Genomic DNA, 24,602 nt, shown 5'->3' on the forward strand with positions numbered 1-24,602 from the left:
GTCCTCGTCTTCGGGGTCCTCGTCTTCTTCCGGTTGGTCTTCTGGGTCCTCGTCTTCGGGGTCCTCGTCTTCTTCGGGGAGGTCTTCAGGGTCCTCGTCTTCTTCGGGGTGGTCTTCAGGGTCCTCGTCTTCTTCGGGGTGGTCTTCGGGTTGGTCTTCAGGGTCCTCGTCTTCAGGGTCGTCGTCTTCGGGGTCCTCGTCTTCTTAGGGTTGGTCTTCAGGGTCCTCATCTTCAGGGTCCTCGTCAGGGAGATCCAGAGTAATTACCAAGAACCATTTCAAAAAGCTTGAACTTGGAAATGTAGCAGAAGGTACAAGAAAGCTGAGGAACTACCGAGGACCAGCTGACGGTACTGGAACCCGGATGGGTAGCAGAAGGTACAAGAGCCAATGGAACTGCCGAAGACCAGCTGACGGTACTGGAACTCGGTTACTAAGCAGGAGGTACCTGTGCCAGAAAGCACTACCAAGGACCAGCAGACGTTGGTGGAACTTGGATACCGAGAAGGAGGCACCTAATCCAAAGGCACTGCCGAGAACCAGCTGACGGTGCTGGAACCCGGATGGGTAGCAGAAGGTACCCATGTAAAAAAAAGTTCAAGGCCGCGAGCCGGCCGCAGTTACCAAAACCCACAGTCCTACAGGGGGTGCTTGTCCTATTGGCACTATGGAACCAGCCTTCATTGCCAGATCCCGCAGCCCACATAGGAGTCACCTAAACTGCAGGCACCATAGAGTCGGCTAACCCGACCGCAACACGACAGGACAATGCATTGGAGGCAAAGTGATGTTGACACTACCCGGAAACAGCTGGCGTGCTGAAACCAGGCTGGGCAGGAGGGAGTACCCGTGCCAAAGACACTGCCGAGAACCAGCTGACGGTACTGGAACCCGGATGGGTAGTAGAAGGTTCAAGAGCCAATGGAACTGCCGAAGACCAGCTGACGGTACTGGAACTCGGTTACTAAGCAGGAGGTATCTGTGCCAGAAAGCACTACCAAGGACCAGCAGACGTTGGTGGAACTTGGATACCGAGAAGGAAGCACCTAATCCAAAGGCACTGCCAAGAACCAGCTGACGGTACTGGAACCCGGATGGGTAGCAGAAGGTATCCATGTAAAAAAAAGTTCAAGGCCGCGAGCCGGCCGCAGTTACCAAAACCCACAGTCCTACAGGGGGTGCTTGTCCTATTGGCACTATGGAACCAGCCTTCATTGCCAGATCCCGGAGCCCACATAGGAGTCACCTAAACTGCAGGCACCATAGAGTCGGCTAATCCGACCGCAACATGACAGGACAACGCATTGGAGGCAAAGTGACGTTGACACTACCCGGAAACAGCTGGCGTGCTGGAACCAGGCTGGGCAGGAGAGAGTACCCGTGCCAAAGTCACTGTCGAGAACCAGCTGACGGTACTGGAACCCGGATGGGTAGTAGAAGGTACAAGAGCAAATGGAACTACCGAGGACCAGCTGACGGTACTGGAACCCGGATGGGTAGCAGAAGCTACAAAAGCCAATGGAACTGCCGAAGACCAGCTGACGGTACTGGAACTCGGTTACTAAGCAGGAGGTACCTGTGCCAGAAAGCACTACCAAGAACCAGCAGACGTTGGTGGAACTTGGATACCGAGAAGGAGGCACCTAATCCAAAGGCACTGCCGAGAACCAGCTGACTGTACTGGAGCCCGGATGGGTAGTAGAAGGTACAAGAGCAAATGGAACTACCGAGAACCAGCTGGCGGTGCTGGAACCCAGGGTAAATACTAAAAACAGAGTGGAGTCAGAGGTGTAATTGAAGCAAGTTTTAAATCAGTAGTACAGTGGATGTGGACAAAGCAGGAGAATTTGCCGGACACACAGCAGGGGAACAGCTGACGTTACTAAACCCCAATAACACTGGAGCAAGCGTTGACTGTGCAGACGGCACTTCTGAGCAGCAACTAGCGGTATTGAAGCCCAGGGTAAATACTAAAAACAGAGGAGCCAGAGGTGTATTTGGAGGAGGTTTTAAATCAGTAGTACAGTGGATGTGGACAAAGCAGGAGAAATTGCCGTCCGCACAGCAGGGGAACAGCTGACGTTACTGAACCCCAATAACATGGCAGCAAGTGTTGACTGTGCAGACGGCACTTCCGAGCGCCAACTGGCGGTGTTGGAGCTCAGGGATAATACTGAAAACAGAGGAGCCAGAGGTGTATTTGGAGGAGGTTTTAAATCAGTAGTACAGTGGATGTGGACAGAGCAGGAGAAATTGCCGTCCGCACAGCAGGGGAACAGCTGACGTTACTGAACCCCAATAACACGGCAGCAAGTGTTGACTGTGCAGACGGCACTTCCGAGCACCAACTGGCGGTGTTGGAGCTCAGGGATAATACTGAAAACAGAGGAGCCAGAGGTGTAATTGGAGCAACTTTAAAATCTGTAGTAGTGAGAATGTGGACAGAGCAGGAGAAATTGCCGTCCGCACAGCAGGGGAACAGCTGACGTTACCGAACCCCAATAACATGGCAGCAAGTGTTGACTGTGCAGACGGCACTTCCGAGCGCCAACTGGCGGTGTTGGAGCTCAGGGATAATACTGAAAACAGAGGAGCCAGAGATGTAATTGGAGCAACTTTAAAATCTGTAGTAGTGAGAATGTGGACAGAGCAGGAGAAATTGCCGTCCGCACAGCAGGGGAACAGCTGACGTTACTGAACCCCAATAACATGGCAGCAAGTGTTGACTGTGCAGATGGCACTTCCGAGCGCCAACTGGCGGTGTTGGAGCTCAGGGATAATACTGAAAACAGAGGAGCCAGAGGTGTATTTGGAGGAGGTTTTAAATCAGTAGTACAGTGGATGTGGACAGAGCAGGAGAAATTGCCGTCCGCACAGCAGGGGAACAACTGACGTTACTGAACCCCAATAACACGGCAGCAAGTGTTGACTGTGCAGACGGCACTTCCGAGCGCCAACTGGCGGTGTTGGAGCTCAGGGATAATACTGAAAACAGACGAGCCAGAGGTGTAATTGGAGCAACTTTAAAATCTGTAGTAGTGAGAATGTGGACAGAGCAGGAGAAATTGCTGTCCGCACAGCAGGGGAACAGCTGACGTTACTGAACCCCAATAACATGGCAGCAAGTGTTGACTGTGCAGACGGCACTTCCGAGCGCCAACTGGCGGTGTTGGAGCTCAGGGATAATACTGAAAACAGAGGAGCCAGAGGTGTAATTGGAGCAACTTTAAAATCTGTAGTAGTGAGAATGTGGACAGAGCAGGAGAAATTGCCGTCCGCACAGCAGGGGAACAGCTGACGTTACTGAACCCCAATAACATGGCAGCAAGTGTTGACTGTGCAGACGGCACTTCCGAGCGCCAACTGGCGGTGTTGGAGCTCAGGGATAATACTGAAAACAGAGGAGCCAGAGGTGTAATTGGAGGAGGTTTTAAATCAGTAGTACAGTGGATGTGGACAGAGCAGGAGAAATTGCCGTCCGCACAGCAGGGGAACAGCTGACGTTACTGAACCCCAATAACATGGCAGCAAGTGTTGACTGTGCAGACAGCACTTCCGAGCGCCAACTGGCGGTGTTGGAGCTCAGGGATAATACTGAAAACAGAGGAGCCAGAGGTGTATTTGGAGGAGGTTTTAAATCAGTAATACAGTGGATGTGGACAGAGCAGGAGAAATTGCCGTCCGCACAGCAGGGGAACAGCTGACGTTACTGAACCCCAATAACACGGCAGCAAGTGTTGACTGTGCAGACGGCACTTCCGAGCGCCAACTGGCGGTGTTGGAGCTCAGGGATAATACTGAAAACAGAGGAGCCAGAGGTGTAATTGGAGCAACTTTAAAATCTGTAGTAGTGAGAATGTGGACAGAGCAGGAGAAATTGCCGTCCGCACAGCAGGGGAACAGCTGACGTTACCGAACCCCAATAACATGGCAGCAAGTGTTGACTGTGCAGACGGCACTTCCGAGCGCCAACTGGCGGTGTTGGAGCTCAGGGATAATACTGAAAACAGAGGAGCCAGAGGTGTAATTGGAGCAACTTTAAAATCTGTAGTAGTGAGAATGTGGACAGAGCAGGAGAAATTGCCGTCCGCACAGCAGGGGAACAGCTGACGTTACTGAACCCCAATAACATGGCAGCAAGTGTTGACTGTGCAGACGGCACTTCCGAGCGCCAACTGGCGGTGTTGGAGCTCAGGGATAATACTGAAAACAGAGGAGCCAGAGGTGTATTTGGAGGAGGCTTTAAATCAGTAGTACAGTGGATGTGGACAGAGCAGGAGAAATTGCCGTCCGCACAGCAGGGGAACAGCTGACGTTACTGAACCCCAATAACACGGCAGCAAGTGTTGACTGTGCAGACGGCACTTCCGAGCGCCAACTGGCGGTGTTGGAGCTCAGGGATAATACTGAAAACAGACGAGCCAGAGGTGTAATTGGAGCAACTTTAAAATCTGTAGTAGTGAGAATGTGGACAGAGCAGGAGAAATTGCCGTCCGCACAGCAGGGGAACAGCTGACGTTACTGAACCCCAATAACATGGCAGCAAGTGTTGACTGTGCAGACGGCACTTCCGAGCGCCAACTGGCGGTGTTGGAGCTCAGGGATAATACTGAAAACAGAGGAGCCAGAGGTGTATTTGGAGGAGGTTTTAAATCAGTAGTACAGTGGATGTGGACAGAGCAGGAGAAATTGCCGTCCACACAGCAGGGGAACAGCTGACGTTACTGAACCCCAATAACACGACAGCAAGTGCTGACTGTGCAGACGGCGCTTCCGAGCGCCAACTGGCGGTGTTGGAGCTCAGGGATAATACTGAAAACAGAGGAGCCAGAGGTGTAATTGGAGGAGGTTTTAAATCAGTAGTACAGTGGATGTGGACAGAGCAGGAGAAATTGCCGTCCGCACAGCAGGGGAACAGCTGACGTTACTGAACCCCAATAACATGGCAGCAAGTGTTGACTGTGCAGACAGCACTTCCGAGCGCCAACTGGCGGTGTTGGAGCTCAGGGATAATACTGAAAACAGAGGAGCCAGAGGTGTATTTGGAGGAGGTTTTAAATCAGTAGTACAGTGGATGTGGACAGAGCAGGAGAAATTGCCGTCCGCACAGCAGGGGAACAGCTGACGTTACTGAACCCCAATAACACGGCAGCAAGTGTGGACTGTGCAGACGGCACTTCCGAGCGCCAACTAGCGGTGTTGGAGCTCAGGGATAATACAGAAAACAGAGGAGCCAGAGGTGTAATTGGAGCAACTTTAAAATCTGTAGTAGTGAGAATGTGGACAGAGCAGGAGAAATTGCCGTCCGCACAGCAGGGGAACAGGTGACGTTACCGAACCCCAATAACATGGCAGCAAGTGTTGACTGTGCAGACGGCACTTCCGAGCGCCAACTGGCGGTGTTGGAGCTCAGGGATAATATTGAAAACAGAGGAGCCAGAGGTGTAATTGGAGGAGGTTTTAAATCAGTAGTACAGTGGATGTGGACAGAGCAGGAGAAATTGCCGTCCGCACAGCAGGGGAACAGCTGACGTTACTGAACCCCAATAACACGACAGCAAGTGTTGACTGTGCAGATGGCACTTCCGAGCGCCAACTGGCGGTGTTGGAGCTCAGGGATAATACTGAAAACAGAGGAGCCAGAGGTGTAATTGGAGCAACTTTAAAATCTGTAGTAGTGAGAATGTGGACAGAGCAGGAGAAATTGCCGTCCGCACAGCAGGGGAACAGCTGACGTTACCGAACCCCAATAACATGGCAGCAAGTGTTGACTGTGCAGACGGCACTTCCGAGCGCCAACTGGCGGTGTTGGAGCTCAGGGATAATACTGAAAACAGAGGAGCCAGAGGTGTAATTGGAGCAACTTTAAAATCTGTAGTAGTGAGAATGTGGACAGAGCAGGAGAAATTGCCGTTCGCACAGCAGGGGAACAGCTGACGTTACTGAAACCCAATAACATGGCAGCAAGTGTTGACTGTGCAGATGGCACTTCCGAGCGCCAACTGGCGGTGTTGGAGCTCAGGGATAATACTGAAAACAGAGGAGCCAGAGGTGTATTTGGAGGAGGTTTTAAATCAGTAGTACAGTGGATGTGGACAGAGCAGGAGAAATTGCCGTCCGCACAGCAGGGGAACAGCTGATGTTACTGAACCCCAATAACACGGCAGCAAGTGTTGACTGTGCAGACGGCACTTCCGAGCGCCAACTGGCGGTGTTGGAGCTCAGGGATAATACTGAAAACAGAGGAGCCAGAGGTGTAATTGGAGCAACTTTAAAATCTGTAGTAGTGAGAATGTGGACAGAGCAGGAGAAATTGCCGTCCGCACAGCAGGGGAACAGCTGACGTTACCGAACCCCAATAACATGGCAGCAAGTGTTGACTGTGCAGACGGCACTTCCGAGCGCCAGCTGGCGGTGTTGGAGCTCAGGGATAATACTGAAAACAGAGGAGCCAGAGATGTAATTGGAGCAACTTTAAAATCTGTAGTAGTGAGAATGTGGACAGAGCAGGAGAAATTGCCGTCCGCACAGCAGGGGAACAGCTGACGTTACTGAACCCCAATAACATGGCAGCAAGTGTTGACTGTGCAGACGGCACTTCCGAGCGCCAACTGGCGGTGTTGGAGCTCAGGGATAATACTGAAAACAGAGGAGCCAGAGGTGTATTTGGAGGAGGTTTTAAATCAGTAGTACAGTGGATGTGGACAGAGCAGGAGAAATTGCCGTCCGCACAGCAGGGGAACAGCTGACGTTACTGAACCCCAATAACACGGCAGCAAGTGTTGACTGTGCAGACGGCACTTCCGAGCGCCAACTGGCGGTGTTGGAGCTCAGGGATAATACTGAAAACAGACGAGCCAGAGGTGTAATTGTAGCAACTTTAAAATCTGTAGTAGTGAGAATGTGGACAGAGCAGGAGAAATTGTCGTCCGCACAGCAGGGGAACAGCTGACGTTACTGAACCCCAATAACATGGCAGCAAGTGTTGACTGTGCAGACGGCACTTCCGAGCGCCAACTGGCGGTGTTGGAGCTCAGGGATAATACTGAAAACAGAGGAGCCAGAGGTGTATTTGGAGGAGGTTTTAAATCAGTAGTACAGTGGATGTGGACAGAGCAGGAGAAATTGCCGTCCACACAGCAGGGGAACAGCTGACGTTACTGAACCCCAATAACACGGCAGCAAGTGTTGACTGTGCAGACGGCGCTTCCGAGCGCCAACTGGCGGTGTTGGAGCTCAGGGATAATACTGAAACAGAGGAGCCAGAGGTGTAATTGGAGGAGGTTTTAAATCAGTAGTACAGTGGATGTGGACAGAGCAGGAGAAATTGCCGTCCGCACAGCAGGGGAACAGCTGACGTTACTGAACCCCAATAACATGGCAGCAAGTGTTGACTGTGCAGACCGCACTTCCGAGCGCCAACTGGCGGTGTTGGAGCTCAGGGATAATACTGAAAACAGAGGAGCCAGAGGTGTATTTGGAGGAGGTTTTAAATCAGTAGTACAGTGGATGTGGACAGAGCAGGAGAAATTGCCGTCCGCACAGCAGGGGAACAGCTGACGTTACTGAACCCCAATAACACGGCAGCAAGTGTTGACTGTGCAGACAGCACTTCCGAGCACCAACTAGTGGTGTTGGAGCTCAGGGATAATACTGAAAACAGAGGAGCCAGAGGTGTAATTGGAGCAACTTTAAAATCTGTAGTAGTGAGAATGTGGACAGAGCAGGAGAAATTGCCGTCCGCACAGCAGGGGAACAGCTGACGTTACTGAACCCCAATAACACGGCAGCAAGTGTTGACTGTGCAGACGGCACTTCCGAGCGCCAACTGGCGGTGTTGGAGCTCAGGGATAATACTGAAAACAGAGGAGCCAGAGGTGTAATTGGAGCAACTTTAAAATCTGTAGTAGTGAGAATGTGGACAGAGCAGGAGAAATTGCCGTCCGCACAGCAGGGGAACAGCTGACGTTACCGAACCCCAATAACATGGCAGCAAGTGTTGACTGTGCAGACGGCACTTCCGAGCGCCAGCTGGCGGTGTTGGAGCTCAGGGATAATACTGAAAACAGAGGAGCCAGAGATGTAATTGGAGCAACTTTAAAATCTGTAGTAGTGAGAATGTGGACAGAGCAGGAGAAATTGCCGTCCGCACAGCAGGGGAACAGCTGACGTTACTGAACCCCAATAACATGGCAGCAAGTGTTGACTGTGCAGACGGCACTTCCGAGCGCCACTGGCGGTGTTGGAGCTCAGGGATAATACTGAAAACAGAGGAGCCAGAGGTGTATTTGGAGGAGGTTTTAAATCAGTAGTACAGTGGATGTGGACAGAGCAGGAGAAATTGCCGTCCGCACAGCAGGGGAACAGCTGACGTTACTGAACCCCAATAACACGGCAGCAAGTGTTGACTGTGCAGACGGCACTTCCGAGCGCCAACTGGCGGTGTTGGAGCTCAGGGATAATACTGAAAACAGACGAGCCAGAGGTGTAATTGTAGCAACTTTAAAATCTGTAGTAGTGAGAATGTGGACAGAGCAGGAGAAATTGTCGTCCGCACAGCAGGGGAACAGCTGACGTTACTGAACCCCAATAACATGGCAGCAAGTGTTGACTGTGCAGACGGCACTTCCGAGCGCCAACTGGCGGTGTTGGAGCTCAGGGATAATACTGAAAACAGAGGAGCCAGAGGTGTATTTGGAGGAGGTTTTAAATCAGTAGTACAGTGGATGTGGACAGAGCAGGAGAAATTGCCGTCCACACAGCAGGGGAACAGCTGACGTTACTGAACCCCAATAACACGGCAGCAAGTGTTGACTGTGCAGACGGCGCTTCCGAGCGCCAACTGGCGGTGTTGGAGCTCAGGGATAATACTGAAACAGAGGAGCCAGAGGTGTAATTGGAGGAGGTTTTAAATCAGTAGTACAGTGGATGTGGACAGAGCAGGAGAAATTGCCGTCCGCACAGCAGGGGAACAGCTGACGTTACTGAACCCCAATAACATGGCAGCAAGTGTTGACTGTGCAGACCGCACTTCCGAGCGCCAACTGGCGGTGTTGGAGCTCAGGGATAATACTGAAAACAGAGGAGCCAGAGGTGTATTTGGAGGAGGTTTTAAATCAGTAGTACAGTGGATGTGGACAGAGCAGGAGAAATTGCCGTCCGCACAGCAGGGGAACAGCTGACGTTACTGAACCCCAATAACACGGCAGCAAGTGTTGACTGTGCAGACAGCACTTCCGAGCACCAACTAGTGGTGTTGGAGCTCAGGGATAATACTGAAAACAGAGGAGCCAGAGGTGTAATTGGAGCAACTTTAAAATCTGTAGTAGTGAGAATGTGGACAGAGCAGGAGAAATTGCCGTCCGCACAGCAGGGGAACAGCTGACGTTACCGAACCCCAATAACATGGCAGCAAGTGTTGACTGTGCAACGGCACTTCCGAGCGCCAACTGGCGGTGTTGGAGCTCAGGGATAATACTGAAAACAGAGGAGCCAGAGGTGTAATTGGAGCAACTTTAAAATCTGTAGTAGTGAGAATGTGGACAGAGCAGGAGAAATTGCCGTTCGCACAGCAGGGGAACAGCTGACGTTACTGAAACCCAATAACATGGCAGCAAGTGTTGACTGTGCAGACGGCACTTCCGAGCGCCAACTGGCGGTGTTGGAGCTCAGGGATAATACTGAAAACAGAGGAGCCAGAGGTGTATTTGGAGGAGGTTTTAAATCAGTATTACAGTGGATGTGGACAGAGCAGGAGAAATTGACGTCCGCACAGCAGGGGAACAGCTGACGTTACTGAACCCCAATAACACGGCAGCAAGTGTTGACTGTGCAGACGGCACTTCCGAGTGCCAACTGGCGGTGTTGGAGCTCAGGGATAATACTGAAAACAGAGGAGCCAGAGGTGTAATTGGAGCAACTTTAAAATCTGTAGTAGTGAGAATGTGGACAGAGCAGGAGAAATTGCCGTCCGCACAGCAGGGGAACAGCTGACATTACTGAACCCCAATAACATGGCAGCAAGTGTTGACTGTGCAGACGGCACTTCCGAGCGCCAACTGGCGGTGTTGGAGCTCAGGGATAATACTGAAAACAGAGGAGCCAGAGGTGTAATTGGAGCAACTTTAAATTCTGTAGTAGTGAGAATGTGGACAGAGCAGGAGAAATTGACGTCCGCACAGCAGGGGAACAGCTGACGTTACTGAACCCCAATAACACGGCAGCAAGTGTTGACTGTGCAGACGGCACTTCCGAGCGCCAACTGGCGGTGTTGGAGCTCAGGGATAATACTGAAAACAGACGAGCCAGAGGTGTAATTGGAGCAACTTTAAAATCAGTAGTACAGTGGATGTGGACAGAGCAGGAGAAATTGCCGTCCGCACAGCAGGGGAACAGCTGACGTTACTGAACCCCAATAACACGGCAGCAAGTGTTGACTGTGCAGACGGCACTTCCGAGCTCCAACTGGCGGTGTTGGAGCTCAGGGATAATACTGAAAACAGAGGAGCCAGAGGTGTAATTGGAGCAACTTTAAAATCTGTAGTAGTGAGAATGTGGACAGAGCAGGAGAAATTGCCGTCCGCACAGCAGGGGAACAGCTGACGTTACTGAACCCCAATAACATGGCAGCAAGTGTTGACTGTGCAGACGACACTTCCGAGCGCCAACTGGCGGTGTTGGAGCTCAGGGATAATACTGAAAACAGAGGAGCCAGAGGTGTATTTGGAGGAGGTTTTAAATCAGTAGTACAGTGGATGTGGACAGAGCAGGAGAAATTGACGTCCGCACAGCAGGGGAACAGCTGACGTTACTGAACCCCAATAACACGGCAGCAAGTGTTGACTGTGCAGACGGCACTTCCGAGTGCCAACTGGCGGTGTTGGAGCTCAGGGATAATACTGAAAACAGAGGAGCCAGAGGTGTAATTGGAGCAACTTTAAAATCTGTAGTAGTGAGAATGTGGACAGAGCAGTAGAAATTGCCGTCCGCACAGCAGGGGAACAGCTGACGTTACTGAACCCCAATAACATGGCAGCAAGTGTTGACTGTGCAGACGACACTTCCGAGCGCCAACTGGCGGTGTTGGAGCTCAGGGATAATACTGAAAACAGAGGAGCCAGAGGTGTATTTGGAGGAGGTTTTAAATCAGTAGTACAGTGGATGTGGACAGAGCAGGAGAAATTGACGTCCGCACAGCAGGGGAACAGCTGACGTTACTGAACCCCAATAACACGGCAGCAAGTGTTGACTGTGCAGACGGCACTTCCGAGTGCCAACTGGCGGTGTTGGAGCTCAGGGATAATACTGAAAACAGAGGAGCCAGAGGTGTAATTGGAGCAACTTTAAAATCTGTAGTAGTGAGAATGTGGACAGAGCAGGAGAAATTGCCGTCCGCACAGCAGGGGAACAGCTGACATTACTGAACCCCAATAACATGGCAGCAAGTGTTGACTGTGCAGACGGCACATCCGAGCGCCAACTGGCGGTGTTGGAGCTCAGGGATAATACTGAAAACAGAGGAGCCAGAGGTGTATTTGGAGGAGGTTTTAAATCAGTAGTACAGTGGATGTGGACAGAGCAGGAGAAATTGCCGTCCGCACAGCAGGGGAACAGCTGACGTTATTGAACCCCAATAACACAGCAGCAAGTGTTGACTGTGCAGACGGCACTTCCGAGCGCCAACTGGCGGTGTTGGAGCTCAGGGATAATACTGAAAACAGAGGAGCCAGAAGTGTAATTGGAGCAACTTTAAAATCTGTAGTAGTGAGAATGTGGACAGAGCAGGAGAAATTGCCGTCCGCACAGCAGGGGAACAGCTGACGTTACTGAACCCCAATAACACGGCAGCAAGTGTTGACTGTGCAGACGGCACTTCCGAGCGCCAACTGGCGGTGTTGGAGCTCATGGATAATACTGAAAACAGAGGAGCCAGAGGTGTAATTGGAGCAACTTTAAAATCTGTAGTAGTGAGAATGTGGACAGAGCAGTAGAAATTGCCGTCCGCACAGCAGGGGAACAGCTGACGTTACTGAACCCCAATAACATGCAGCAAGTGTTGACTGTGCAGACGACACTACCGAGCGCCAACTGGCGGTGTTGGAGCTCAGGGATAATACTGAAAACAGAGGAGCCAGAGGTGTAATTGGAGCAACTTTAAAATCTGTAGTAGTGAGAATGTGGACAGAGCAGTAGAAATTGCCGTTCGCACAGCAGGGGAACAGCTGACGTTACTGAACCCCAATAACACGGCAGCAAGTGTTGACTGTGCAGACGGCACTTCCGAGCGCCAACTGGCGGTGTTGGAGCTCATGGATAATACTGAAAACAGAGGAGCCAGAGGTGTAATTGGAGCAACTTTAAAATCTGTAGTAGTGAGAATGTGGACAGAGCAGTAGAAATTGCCGTCCGCACAGCAGGGGAACAGCTGACGTTACTGAACCCCAATAACATGCAGCAAGTGTTGACTGTGCAGACGACACTACCGAGCGCCAACTGGCGGTGTTGGAGCTCAGGGATAATACTGAAAACAGAGGAGCCAGAGGTGTATTTGGAGGAGGTTTTAAATCAGTAGTACAGTGGATGTGGACAGAGCAGGAGAAATTGACGTCCGCACAGCAGGGGAACAGCTGACATTACTGAACCCCAATAACACGGCAGCAAGTGTTGACTGTGCAGACGGCACTTCCGAGCGCCAACTGGCGGTGTTGGAGCTCAGGGATAATACTGAAAACAGACGAGCCAGAGGTGTAATTGGAGCAACTTTAAAATCTGTAGTAGTGAGAATGTGGACAGAGCAGGAGAAATTGCCGTCCGCACAGCAGGGGAACAGCTGACATTACTGAACCTCAATAACATGGCAGCAAGTGTTGACTGTGCAGACAGCACTTCCAAGCGCCAACTGGCGGTGTTGGAGCTCAGGGATAATACTGAAAACAGAGGAGCCAGAGGTGTATTTGGAGGAGGTTTTAAATCAGTAGTACAGTGGATGTGGACAGAGCAGGAGAAATTGCCGTCCGCACAGCAGGGGAACAGCTGACGTTACTGAACCCCAATAACACGGCAGCAAGTGTTGACTGTGCAGACGGCACTTCCAAGCGCCAACTGGCGGTGTTGGAGCTCAGGGATAATACTGAAAACAGAGGAGCCAGAGGTGTAATTGGAGCAACTTTAAAATCTGTAGTAGTGAGAATGTGGACAGAGCAGGAGAAATTGCCGTCCGCACAGCAGGGGAACAGCTGACGTTACTGAACCCCAATAACATGGCAGCAAGTGTTGACTGTGCAGACGGCACTTCCGAGCGCCAACTGGCGGTGTTGGAGCTCAGGGATAATACTGAAAACAGAGGAGCCAGAGGTGTATTTGGAGGAGGTTTTAAATCAGTAGTACAGTGGATGTGGACAGAGCAGGAGAAATTGCCGTCCGCACAGCAGGGGAACAGCTGACGTTACTGAACCCCAATAACACGGCAGCAAGTGTTGACTGTGCAGACGGAAGTTCCAAGCGCCAACTGGCGGTGTTGGAGCTCAGGGATAATACTGAAAACAGAGGAGCCAGAGGTGTAATTGGAGCAACTTTAAAATCTGTAGTAGTGAGAATGTGGACAGAGCAGGAGAAATTGCCGTCCGCACAGCAGGGGAACAGCTGACGTTACTGAACCCCAATAACATGGCAGCAAGTGTTGACTGTGCAGACGGCACTTCCGAGCACCAACTGGCGGTGTTGGAGCTCAGGGATAATACTGAAAACAGAGGAGCCAGAGGTGTATTTGGAGGAGGTTTTAAATCAGTAGTACAGTGGATGTGGACAGAGCAGGAGAAATTGCCGTCCGCACAGCAGGGGAACAGCTGACGTTACTGAACCCCAATAACACGGCAGCAAGTGTTGACTGTGCAGACGGCACTTCCAAGCGCCAACTGGCGGTGTTGGAGCTCAGGGATAATACTGAAAACAGAGGAGCCAGAGGTGTAATTGGAGCAACTTTAAAATCTGTAGTAGTGAGAATGTGGACAGAGCAGGAGAAATTGCCGTCCGCACAGCAGGGGAACAGCTGACGTTACCGAACCCCAATAACATGGCAGCAAGTGTTGACTGTGCAGACGGCACTTCCGAGCGCCAACTGGCGGTGTTGGAGCTCAGGCATAATACTGAAAACAGAGGAGCCAGAGGTGTAATTGGAGCAACTTTAAAATCTGTAGTAGTGAGAATGTGGACAGAGCAGGAGAAATTGCCGTCCGCACAGCAGGGGAACAGCTGACGTTACTGAACCCCAATAACATGGCAGCAAGTGTGGACTGTGCAGACGACACTACCGAGCGCCAACTGGCGGTGTTGGAGCTCAGGGATAATACTGAAAACAGAGGAGCCAGAGGTGTATTTGGAGGAGGTTTTAAATCAGTAGTACAGTGGATGTGGACAGAGCAGGAGAAATTGACGTCCGCACAGCAGGGGAACAGCTGATGTTACTGAACCCCAATAACACGGCAGCAAGTGTTGACTGTGCAGACGGCACTTCCGAGCGCCAACTGGCGGTGTTGGAGCTCAGGGATAATACTGAAAACAGACGAGCCAGAGGTGTAATTGGAGCAACTTTAAAATCTGTAGTAGTGAGAATGTGGACAGAGCAGGAGAAATTGCCGTCCGCACAGCAGGGGAACAGCTGACGTTACCGAACCCCAATAACATGGCAGCAAGTGTTGACTGTGCAGACGGCACTTCCGAGCGCCAACTGGCGTTGTTGGAGCTCAGGGATAATACTGAAAACAGAGGAGCCAGAGGTGTAATTGGAGCAACTTTAAAATCTGTAGTAGTGAGAATGTGGACAGAGCAGGAGAAATTGCCGTCCGCACAGCAGGGGAATAGCTGACGTTACTGAACCCCAATAACATGGCAGCAAGTGTTGACTGTGCAGACGGCACTTCCGAGCGCCAACTGGCGGTGTTGGAGCTCAGGGATAATACTGAAAACAGAGGAGCCAGAGGTGTATTTGGAGGAGGTTTTAAATCAGTAGTACAGTGGATGTGGACAGAGCAGGAGAAATTGCCGTCCGCACAGCAGGGGAACAGCTGACGTTACTGAACCCCAATAACACGGCAGCAAGTGTTGACTGTGCAGACGGCACTTCCGAGCGCCAACTGGCGGTGTTGGAGCTCAGGGATAATACTGAAAACAGACGTGCCAGAGGTGTAATTGGAGCAACTTTAAAATCTGTAGTAGTTAGAATGTGGACAGAGCAGGAGAAATTGCCATCCGCACAGCAGGGGAACAGCTGACATTACTGAACCCCAATAACATGGCAGCAAGTGTTGACTGTGCAGACGGCACTTCCGAGCGCCAACTGGCGGTGTTGGAGCTCAGGGATAATACTGAAAACAGAGGAGCCAGAGGTGTATTTGGAGGAAGTTTTAAATCAGTAGTACAGTGGATGTGGACAGAGCAGGAGAAATTGCCGTCCGCACAGCAGGGGAACAGCTGACGTTACTGAACCCCAATAACACGGCAGCAAGTGTTGACTGTGCAGACGGCACTTCCGAGCTCCAACTGGCGGTGTTGGAGCTCAGGGATAATACTGAAAACAGAGGAGCCAGAGGTGTAATTGGAGCAACTTTAAATTCTGTAGTAGTGAGAATGTGGACAGAGCAGGAGAAATTGCCGTCCGCACAGCAGGGGAACAGCTGACGTTACTGAACCCCAATAACATGGCAGCAAGTGTTGACTGTGCAGACGACACTTCCGAGCGCCAACTGGCGGTGTTTGAGCTCAGGGATAATACTGAAAACAGAGGAGCCAGAGGTGTATTTGGAGGAGGTTTTAAATCAGTAGTACAGTGGATGTGGACAGAGCAGGAGAAATTGACGTCCGCACAGCAGGGGAACAGCTGACGTTACTGAACCCCAATAACACGGCAGCAAGTGTTGACTGTGCAGACGGCACTTCCGAGTGCCAACTGGCGGTGTTGGAGCTCAGGGATAATACTGAAAACAGAGGAGCCAGAGGTGTAATTGGAGCAACTTTAAAATCTGTAGTAGTGAGAATGTGGACAGAGCAGTAGAAATTGCCGTCCGCACAGCAGGGGAACAGCTGACGTTACTGAACCCCAATAACATGGCAGCAAGTGTTGACTGTGCAGACGACACTTCCGAGCGCCAACTGGCGGTGTTGGAGCTCAGGGATAATACTGAAAACAGAGGAGCCAGAGGTGTATTTGGAGGAGGTTTTAAATCAGTAGTACAGTGGATGTGGACAGAGCAGGAGAAATTGACGTCCGCACAGCAGGGGAACAGCTGACGTTACTGAACCCCAATAACACGGCAGCAAGTGTTGACTGTGCAGACGGCACTTCCGAGTGCCAACTGGCGGTGTTGGAGCTCAGGGATAATACTGAAAACAGAGGAGCCAGAGGTGTAATTGGAGCAACTTTAAAATCTGTAGTAGTGAGAATGTGGACAGAGCAGGAGAAATTGCCGTCCGCACAGCAGGGGAACAGCTGACATTACTGAACCCCAATAACATGGCAGCAAGTGTTGACTGTGCAGACGGCACATCCGAGCGCCAACTGGCGGTGTTGGAGCTCAGGGATAATACTGAAAACAGAGGAGCCAGAGGTGTATTTGGAGGAGGTTTTAAATCAGTAGTACAGTGGATGTGGACAGAGCAGGAGAAATTGCCGTCCGCACAGCAGGGGAACAGCTGACGTTATTGAACCCCAATAACACAGCAGCAAGTGTTGACTGTGCAGACGGCACTTCCGAGCGCCAACTGGCGGTGTTGGAGCTCAGGGATAATACTGAAAACAGAGGAGCCAGAAGTGTAATTGGAGCAACTTTAAAATCTGTAGTAGTGAGAATGTGGACAGAGCAGGAGAAATTGCCGTCCGCACAGCAGGGGAACAGCTGACGTTATTGAACCCCAATAACACAGCAGCAAGTGTTGACTGTGCAGACGGCACTTCCGAGCGCCAACTGGCGGTGTTGGAGCTCAGGGATAATACTGAAAACAGAGGAGCCAGAAGTGTAATTGGAGCAACTTTAAAATCTGTAATAGTGAGAATGTGGACAGAGCAGGAGAAATTGCCGTCCGCACAGCAGGAGAACAGCTGACGTTACTGAACCCCAATAACACGGCAGCAAGTGTTGACTGTGCAGACGGCACTTCCGAGCGCCAACTGGCGGTGTTGGAGCTCATGGATAATACTGAAAACAGAGGAGCCAGAGGTGTAATTCTAGCAACTTTAAAATCTGTAGTAGTGAGAATGTGGACAGAGCAGTAGAAATTGCCGTCCGCACAGCAGGGGAACAGCTGACGTTACTGAACCCCAATAACATGCAGCAAGTGTTGACTGTGCAGACGACACTACCGAGCGCCAACTGGCGGTGTTGGAGCTCAGGGATAATACTGAAAACAGAGGAGCCAGAGGTGTAATTGGAGCAACTTTAAAATCTGTAGTAGTGAGAATGTGGACAGAGCAGTAGAAATTGCCGTTCGCACAGCAGGGGAACAGCTGACGTTACTGAACCCCAATAACACGGCAGCAAGTGTTGACTGTGCAGACGGCACTTCCGAGCACCAACTGGCGGTGTTGGAGCTCATGGATAATACTGAAAACAGAGGAGCCAGAGGTGTAATTGGAGCAACTTTAAAATCTGTAGTAGTGAGAATGTGGACAGAGCAGTAGAAATTGCCGTCCGCACAGCAGGGGAACAGCTGACGTTACTGAACCCCAATAACATGCAGCAAGTGTTGACTGTGCAGACGACACTACCGAGCGCCAACTGGCGGTGTTGGAGCTCAGGGATAATACTGAAAACAGAGGAGCCAGAGGTGTATTTGGAGGAGGTTTTAAATCAGTAGTACAGTGGATGTGGACAGAGCAGGAGAAATTGACGTCCGCACAGCAGGGGAACAGCTGACGTTACTGAACCCCAATAACACGGCAGCAAGTGTTGACTGTGCAGACGGCACTTCCGAGCGCCAACTGGCGGTGTTGGAGCTCAGGGATAATACTGAAAACAGACGAGCCAGAGGTGTAATTGGAGCAACTTTAAAATCTGTAGTAGTGAGAATGTGGACAGAGCAGGAGAAATTGCCGTCCGCACAGCAGGGGAACAGCTGACATTACTGAACCTCAATAACATGGCAGCAAGTGTTGACTGTGCAGACAGCACTTCCAAGCGCCAACTGGCGGTGTTGGAGCTCAGGGATAATACTGAAAACAGAGGAGCCAGAGGTGTATTTGGAGGAGGTTTTAAATCAGTAGTACAGTGGATGTGGACAGAGCAGGAGAAATTGCCGTCCGCACAGCAGGGGAACAGCTGACGTTACTGAACCCCAAAAACACGGCAGCAAGTGTTGACTGTGCAGACGGCACTTCCAAGCGCCAACTGGCGGTGTTGGAGCTCAGGGATAATACTGAAAACAGAGGAGCCAGAGGTGTAATTGGAGCAACTTTAAAATCTGTAGTAGTGAGAATGTGGACAGAGCAGGAGAAATTGCCGTCCGCACAGCAGGGGAACAGCTGACGTTACTGAACCCCAATAACATGGCAGCAAGTGTTGACTGTGCAGACGGCACTTCCGAGCGCCAACTGGCGGTGTTGGAGCTCAGGGATAATACTGAAAACAGAGGAGCCAGAGGTGTATTTGGAGGAGGTTTTAAATCAGTAGTACAGTGGATGTGGACAGAGCAGGAGAAATTGCCGTCCGCACAGCAGGGGAACAGCTGACGTTACTGAACCCCAATAACACGGCAGCAAGTGTTGACTGTGCAGACGGAAGTTCCAAGCGCCAACTGGCGGTGTTGGAGCTCAGGGATAATACTGAAAACAGAGGAGCCAGAGGTGTAACTGGAGCAACTTTAAAATCTGTAGTAGTGAGAATGTGGACAGAGCAGGAGAAATTGCCGTCCGCACAGCAGGGGAACAGCTGACGTTACTGAACCCCAATAACATGGCAGCAAGTGGTGACTGTGCAGACGGCACTTCCGAGCACCAACTGGCGGTGTTGGAGCTCAGGGATAATACTGAAAACAGAGGAGCCAGAGGTGTATTTGGAGGAGGTTTTAAATCAGTAGTACAGTGGATGTGGACAGAGCAGGAGAAATTGCCGTCCGCACAGCAGGGGAACAGCTGACGTTACTGAACCCCAATAACACGGCAGCAAGTGTTGACTGTGCAGACGGCACTTCCAAGCGCCAACTGGCGGTGTTGGAGCTCAGGGATAATACTGAAAACAGAGGAGCCAGAGGTGTAATTGGAGCAACTTTAAAATCTGTAGTAGTGAGAATGTGGACAGAGCAGGAGAAATTGCCGTCCGCACAGCAGGGGAACAGCTGACGTTACCGAACCCCAATAACATGGCAGCAAGTGTTGACTGTGCAGACGGCACTTCCGAGCGCCAACTGGCGGTGTTGGAGCTCAGGCATAATACTGAAAACAGAGGAGCCAGAGGTGTAATTGGAGCAACTTTAAAATCTGTAGTAGTGAGAATGTGGACAGAGCAGGAGAAATTGCCGTCCGCACAGCAGGGGAACAGCTGACGTTACTGAACCCCAATAACATGGCAGCAAGTGTGGACTGTGCAGACGACACTACCGAGCGCCAACTGGCGGTGTTGGAGCTCAGGGATAATACTGAAAACAGAGGAGCCAGAGGTGTATTTGGAGGAGGTTTTAAATCAGTAGTACAGTGGATGTGGACAGAGCAGGAGAAATTGACGTCCGCACAGCAGGGGAACAGCTGATGTTACTGAACCCCAATAACACGGCAGCAAGTGTTGACTGTGCAGACGGCACTTCCGAGCGCCAACTGGCGGTGTTGGAGCTCAGGGATAATACTGAAAACAGACGAGCCAGAGGTGTAATTGGAGCAACTTTAAAATCTGTAGTAGTGAGAATGTGGACAGAGCAGGAGAAATTGCCGTCCGCACAGCAGGGGAACAGCTGACGTTACCGAACCCCAATAACATGGCAGCAAGTGTTGACTGTGCAGACGGCACTTCCGAGCGCCAACTGGCGTTGTTGGAGCTCAGGGATAATACTGAAAACAGAGGAGCCAGAGGTGTAATTGGAGCAACTTTAAAATCTGTAGTAGTGAGAATGTGGACAGAGCAGGAGAAATTGCCGTCCGCACAGCAGGGGAATAGCTGACGTTACTGAACCCCAATAACATGGCAGCAAGTGTTGACTGTGCAGACGGCACTTCCGAGCGCCAACTGGCGGTGTTGGAGCTCAGGGATAATACTGAAAACAGAGGAGCCAGAGGTGTATTTGGAGGAGGTTTTAAATCAGTAGTACAGTGGATGTGGACAGAGCAGGAGAAATTGCCGTCCGCACAGCAGGGGAACAGCTGACGTTACTGAACCCCAATAACACGGCAGCAAGTGTTGACTGTGCAGACGGCACTTCCAAGCGCCAACTGGCGGTGTTGGAGCTCAGGGATAATACTGAAAACAGAGGAGCCAGAGGTGTAATTGGAGCAACTTTAAAATCTGTAGTAGTGAGAATGTGGACAGAGCAGGAGAAATTGCCGTCCGCACAGCAGGGGAACAGCTGACGTTACCGAACCCCGATAACATGGCAGCAAGTGTTGACTGTGCAGACGGCACTTCCGAGCGCCAACTGGCGGTGTTGGAGCTCAGGGATAATACTGAAAACAGAGGAGCCAGAGGTGTAATTGGAGCAACTTTAAAATCTGTAGTAGTGAGAATGTGGACAGAGCAGGAGAAATTGCCGTCCGCACAGCAGGGGAACAGCTGACGTTACTGAACCCCAATAACATGACAGCAAGTGTTGACTGTGCAGACGGCACTTCCGAGCGCCAACTGGCAGTGTTGGAGCTCAGGGATAATACTGAAAACAGAGGAGCCAGAGGTGTATTTGGAGGAGGTTTTAAATCAGTAGTACAGTGGATGTGGACAGAGCAGGAGAAATTGCCGTCCGCACAGCAGGAGAACAGCTGACGTTACTGAACCCCAATAACACGGCAGCAAGTGTTGACTGTGCAGACGGCACTTCCAAGCGCCAACTGGCGGTGTTGGAGCTCAGGGATAATACTGAAAACAGAGGAGCCAGAGGTGTAATTGGAGCAACTTTATAATCTGTAGTAGTGAGAATGTGGACAGAGCAGGAGAAATTGCCGTCCGCACAGCAGGGGATCAGCTGACGTTACCGAACCCCAATAACATGGCAGCAAGTGTTGACTGTGCAGACGGCACTTCCGAGCGCCAACTGGCGGTGTTGGAGCTCAGGGATAATACTGAAAACAGAGGAGCCAGAGGTGTAATTGGAGCAACTTTAAAATCTGTAGTAGTGAGAATGTGGACAGAGCAGGAGAAATTGCCGTCCGCACAGCAGGGGAACAGCTGACGTTACTGAACCCCAATAACATGGCAGCAAGTGTTGACTGTGCAGACGGCACTTCCGAGCGCCAACTGGCGGTGTTGGAGCTCAGGGATAATACTGAAAACAGAGGAGCCAGAGGTGTATTTGGAGGAGGTTTTAAATCAGTAGTACAGTGGATGTGGACAGAGCAGGAGAAATTGCCGTCCGCACAGCAGGGGAACAGCTGACGTTACTGAACCCCAATAACACGGCAGCAAGTGTTGACTGTGCAGACGGCACTTCCAAGTGCCAACTGGCGGTGTTGGAGCTCAGGGATAATACTGAAAACAGAGGAGCCAGAGGTGTAATTGGAGCAACTTTAAAATCTGTAGTAGTGAGAATGTGGACAGAGCAGGAGAAATTGCCGTCCGCACAGCAGGGGAACAGCTGACGTTACTGAACCCCAATAACATGACAGCAAGTGTTGACTGTGCAGACGGCACTTCCGAGCGCCAACTGGCAGTGTTGGAGCTAAGGGATAATACTGAAAACAGAGGAGCCAGAGGTGTATTTGGAGGAGGTTTTAAATCAGTAGTACAGTGGATGTGGACAGAGCAGGAGAAATTGCCGTCCGCACAGCAGGAGAACAGCTGACGTTACTGAACCCCAATAACACGGCAGCAAGTGTTGACTGTGCAGACGGCACTTCCAAGCGCCAACTGGCGGTGTTGGAGCTCAGGGATAATACTGAAAACAGAGGAGCCAGAGGTGTAATTGGAGCAACTTTAAAATCTGTAGTAGTGAGAATGTGGACAGAGCAGGAGAAATTGCCGTCCGCACAGCAGGGGAACAGCTGACGTTACCGAACCCCAATAACATGGCAGCAAGTGTTGACTGTGCAGACGGCACTTCCGAGCGCCAACTGGCGGTGTTGGAGCTCAGGGATAATACTGAAAACAGAGGAGCCAGAGGTGTAATTGGAGCAACTTTAAAATCTGTAGTAGTGAGAATGTGGACAGAGCAGGAGAAATTGCCGTCCGCACAGCAGGGGAACAGCTGACGTTACTGAACCCCAATAACATGACAGCAAGTGTTGACTGTGCAGACGGCACTTCCGAGCGCCAACTGGCAGTGTTGGAGCTCAGGGATAATACTGAAAACAGAGGAGCCAGAGGTGTATTTGGAGGAGGTTTTAAATCAGTAGTACAGTGGATGTGGACAGAGCAGGAGAAATTGCCGTCCGCACAGCAGGAGAACAGCTGACGTTACTGAACCCCAATAACACGGCAGCAAGTGTTGACTGTGCAGACGGCACTTCCAAGCGCCAACTGGCGGTGTTGGAGCTCAGGGATAATACTGAAAACAGAGGAGCCAGAGGTGTAATTGGAGCAACTTTATAATCTGTAGTAGTGAGAATGTGGACAGAGCAGGAGAAATTGTCGTCCGCACAGCAGGGGATCAGCTGACGTTACCGAACCCCAATAACATGGCAGCAAGTGTTGACTGTGCAGACGGCACTTCCGAGCGCCAACTGGCGGTGTTGGAGCTCAGGGATAATACTGAAAACAGAGGAGCCAGAGGTGTAATTGGAGCAACTTTAAAATCTGTAGTATTGAGAATGTGGACAGAGCAGGAGAAATTGCCGTCCGCACAGCAGGGGAACAGCTGACGTTACTGAACCCCAATAACATGGCAGCAAGTGTTGACTGTGCAGACGGCACTTCCGAGCGCCAACTGGCGGTGTTGGATCTCAGGGATAATACTGAAAACAGAGGAGCCAGAGGTGTATTTGGAGGAGGTTTTAAATCAGTAGTACAGTGGATGTGGACAGAGCAGGAGAAATTGCCGTCAGCACAGCAGGGGAACAGCTGACGTTACTGAACCCCAATAACACGGCAGCAAGTGTTGACTGTGCAGACGGCACTTCCAAGCGCCAACTGGCGGTGTTGGAGCTCAGGGATAATACTGAAAACAGAGGAGCCAGAGGTGTAATTGGAGCAACTTTATAATCTGTAGTAGTGAGAATGTGGACAGAGCAGGAGAAATTGTCGTCCGCACAGCAGGGGATCAGCTGACGTTACCGAACCCCAATAACATGGCAGCAAGTGTTGACTGTGCAGACGGCACTTCCGAGCGCCAACTGGCGGTGTTGGAGCTCAGGGATAATACTGAAAACAGAGGAGCCAGAGGTGTAATTGGAGCAACTTTAAAATCTGTAGTATTGAGAATGTGGACAGAGCAGGAGAAATTGCCGTCCGCACAGCAGGGGAACAGCTGACGTTACTGAACCCCAATAACATGGCAGCAAGTGTTGACTGTGCAGACGGCACTTCCGAGCGCCAACTGGCGGTGTTGGATCTCAGGGATAATACTGAAAACAGAGGAGCCAGAGGTGTATTTGGAGGAGGTTTTAAATCAGTAGTACAGTGGATGTGGACAGAGCAGGAGAAATTGCCGTCAGCACAGCAGGGGAACAGCTGACGTTACTGAACCCCAATAACATGGCAGCAAGTGTTGACTGTGCAGACGGCACTTCCAAGCGCCAACTCGCGGTGTTGGAGCTCAGGGATAATACTGAAAACAGAGGAGCCAGAGGTGTAATTGGAGCAACTTTAAAATCTGTAGTAGTGAGAATGTGGACAGAGCAGGAGAAATTGCCGTCCGCACAGCAGGGGAACAGCTGACGTTACTGAACCCCAATAACATGGCAGCAAGTGTTGACTGTGCAGACGGCACTTCCGAGCGCCAACTGGCGGTGTTGGAGCTCAGGGATAATACTGAAAACAGAGGAGCCAGAGGTGTATTTGGAGGAGGTTTTAAATCAGTAGTACAGTGGATGTGGACAGAGCAGGAGAAATTGCCGTCCGCACAGCAGGGGAAAAGCTGACGTTGCTGAACCCCAATAACACGGCAGCAAGTGTTGACTGTGCAGACGGCACTTCCGAGCGCCAACTGGCGGTGTTGGAGCTCAGGGATAATACTGAAAACAGACGAGCCAGAGGTGTAATTGGAGCAACTTTAAAATCTGTAGTAGTGAGAATGTGGACAGAGCAGGAGAAATTGCCGTCCGCACAGCAGGGGAACAGCTGACGTTACTGAACCCCAATAACACGGCAGCAAGTGTTGACTGTGCAGACGGCACTTCCGAGCGCCAACTGGCGGTGTTGGAGCTCAGGGATAATACTGAAAACAGAGGAGCCAGAGGTGTAATTGGAGCAACTTTAAAATCTGTAGTAGTGAGAATGTGGACAGAGCAGTAGAAATTGCCGTCCGCACAGCAGGGGCACAGC

The sequence above is a fragment of the Phyllobates terribilis genome, unplaced genomic scaffold (genome assembly GCF_046119375.1).
Source record: "Phyllobates terribilis strain yellow unplaced genomic scaffold, ASM4611937v1 Scaffold_3__8_contigs__length_932513732, whole genome shotgun sequence".
NCBI lineage: Eukaryota > Metazoa > Chordata > Amphibia > Anura > Dendrobatidae > Phyllobates > Phyllobates terribilis.